General features: G+C 32.2%; 1 long non-coding RNA gene and 1 pseudogene across 1 annotated transcript; both read right to left on the bottom strand.

The window, feature by feature from the left end:
* On the bottom strand, positions 1-394 carry LOC120171180 (annotated as a pseudogene).
* Positions 395-2,420: 2,026 nt separating this feature from the next.
* Positions 2,421-3,010, bottom strand: LOC120171181. Its single transcript, XR_005520853.1, has 3 exons — positions 2,827-3,010; positions 2,601-2,739; positions 2,421-2,507 (listed from the first exon to the last, which is right to left on the bottom strand). It is a non-coding gene; the product is annotated as an uncharacterized LOC120171181 (long non-coding RNA).

Genomic DNA, 3,010 nt, shown 5'->3' with positions numbered 1-3,010 from the left:
CTCCAAAACAAGCTTGCTAAGAATCACCTGTTCTTTCCAGTCTGAACCTCTCTTGAAACCGCTCCTTGGTGGTCTTACAAGCGGCCACCTTCTTGTCCTTGGTCTGAAGGGCATCGGCGGTAACCGCGTCTTTCAGGTCCACGTCCAGGGTGTAGCGCGTGGGCATCAGGCGAAGTACTTGACGATCGACTTCTTGGCCGTTTCTTGGAGGAGTCCTTGCGGATGACCTTGCTCGGGTACTTCTTTATCCCTGCAAAACAGTAGACGTAATGGCGGTCACGTGTGCCATCGTCGAACGATTTCATGATCACGGCTTTGCGCCGGCGTATCCAACCTAGGAGGGTGATGACTGCCTTGTTGGGTTAAGAAACTTAACCATGGCGAATGCGGGTGCAGCGGCTCTGAATCTGATAGGCGAAATTGATCCACTTGAAAATGAGGGAATATACTAGACCCTAAAGCCTTTTAGAAAATTAATGGATATTAGTGGGCTTTTTTCATGTAAGTTTGGGTCTTAATTGAGTAGACCTCCATTATTTTTGGACCATTCCAACATTTTAAATTTGTATCTTGGTAATTTAAATTCAGATGACTTAAATATAAAGCACAAGTTATTAAGATAATACATAAAATTTCACATGTTTGCGTTATTTAAAATCAACGGATGTAATAATATGGATCAATCGATCTCAGTGGTAAAAGAGTTGTTATTTTTCGAAGTTCTCGGGTTCGAATGCCATAAATGCTAAGGTATGAGTGTTCAATATCAAATGATTTAGAGTTATCTTTAAAAATATACTATATTGTACTTATCTCGTATTAATAAAAATCAATGAGGAAAATATCTGGACAGATATCAAACCAATAGGATATTTTTGCTATTGATAACTAAAATTTGATATTAAAAGAAAATATATGAATAAGCATATTTATAATTTATGCACGAAACAATTTACTTCAGTGATGAAGGAATCATTGTTATTCTTAGAAGTCATAGTTCGACACCAGCTACTGTAGTGATTAAGTGTTATTGTCAAATGATTTAGAGCATTTAGAACATATACGTGTGATGGATTTTGTTTTGGATTTGGATAAATAATAGATGATAATGAAATATGTTTTATTTATTTACTCAAAATTTTAAAATATATTATTTTTATTTATTGAAAAAATATTTTTTTATAATTTTAAATATATCAAAATATTAAAACAAAATTCTTATTAAAGAAAAAAATCTTGTAACAATTGCATTTTTAATGAGATATACTTTTAATTAATTTTTATATTTGTCAAAATTAAACTCTATAACTTAAAATTTCTATTAAATTAATCAAATCAAGTAGTGTAGACTTATAATCTATTTAGTAATTTTATATTTTGTAATCTTATTCATAATCTAATTTTATATTTCTGAATCAAATATCACATAATTATCGACTATAATTATTGACTAAGTCTGAGTTCACTTAATGTATTAAATGTGCACTTAGCGGTATTGAAATTTTTTTGCATTATTCAGGAAAATTGTAGTAGTAATTATTTATTAAAATTAGTTAATACGAATATATTTTTTTAAAAAGGGATTTTAGTTTCAGAGAAATGGTCCAAAAATAATTGTTGAAATATTAAAACGTTTGGTGTCATGGGCAATGGATAGGATAAGATAAGATGAGTTGGATCCGATCTCACTTGACAAATTGTCAATGCCTTTCATCCTTCAACTGCTTTCACTAATCTTTTAAAAAAAATTTTATTTTTTTTAGATGCTTAGGAGCTTTTTGAAATAGAACTAGATTTGTGACGAATCTAGAAAATTTTATAGGTTGAATCAACATAATATAATAAAATTTTTATCTAAAAATAATATATATATATTGATCATTTACCGATAAAAAAATTATAATGATTTAATATATTTTTTTAATTATTTCCAGTCATAACTTGATATTATTTATGATGATATTAACATTAATGTTAATTTCTTAAAGACGAGAGATCAAAACATCGAATTGTAACATTAAGTGTGATTTAAAATAGATAATTTGAACAATCAAATCAGAGACTAAATAATAAATTGGTGATTTAGTAATAGTTTACCCTTTCTAGGAGTAAGGTGCCGGGGGCACTGGCCTAGGCCGCCCCTGCGTGGAAGAATCATACTTTACCAAAAAAAAATCAAAGGGATTGTGGTACAAAACAGCTACCATTGAAATAATAATAATAATTTTATTCAAACACAAGTGAATGGCAATAAAACGTCCGATTTATACAAAAACAATGAGAAAGGGAACCAAAGGCTACAGTTCCCATCATCAAACAATCGATCCAACTATATTCTCTACAACAAATCAAAGTGTTGATATCATACAAGAACGCTTCAAAAGCATGCATTCCCATCATCAAACAATCGATCCAACTATATTCTCAAACAAACAAAAGTGTTGATATCATACAAGAACGCTTCAAAAGCTGCATCCAGAAGACAACAGCAACACAGGGCTGCACAACTGCAAATCCACACATTTTCATCAATATTTACCTGTATCATTCACAGATTCGCAAATGGAAGGAAAGAAAAGAAGATTATTCTTCATACTTACCATCCCTTCCAGAATCCATCCTCTGGACTTGGTTCCACCGCACCAGGCTTGGGACTCGTCTTTACTCATCGGATAACCACTGGTGGTGCCGTCACGTAGGGTTCCGGCATCCTGGATGTCGGCGGTGGTGGATATGCAGCTGTTGAATCATTCAATAATACTAAACCGTGTTAATATTATGTTGGGTTTTTTTTTCATAATATAACTTTGAAGGAGGAGAGCAGACCTGCTGAAGGCTAGTTGTGATTATTCATCCTTGAATTTTTAAGCTGAAAGGAGATTATGGGTGGAGTAATATCAATGCCTAGAAAAGAAGAAGAAGAACTGGATATTGATGAAACGATGAAGATGTATATATAGAGAGATAGAGGAACAATATATGGAGGTTTCCTATAAAGCCAGGTTTTCTT

Source organism: Hibiscus syriacus, unplaced genomic scaffold (assembly GCF_006381635.1).
Source record: "Hibiscus syriacus cultivar Baekdansim isolate YM2019G1 unplaced genomic scaffold, ASM638163v2 tig00111812_pilon, whole genome shotgun sequence".
Taxonomy (NCBI): Eukaryota; Viridiplantae; Streptophyta; class Magnoliopsida; order Malvales; family Malvaceae; genus Hibiscus; species Hibiscus syriacus.
The sequence above is the reverse complement of the archived record's forward strand: the minus strand, read 5'-3'. Positions and strand labels throughout refer to the sequence as shown.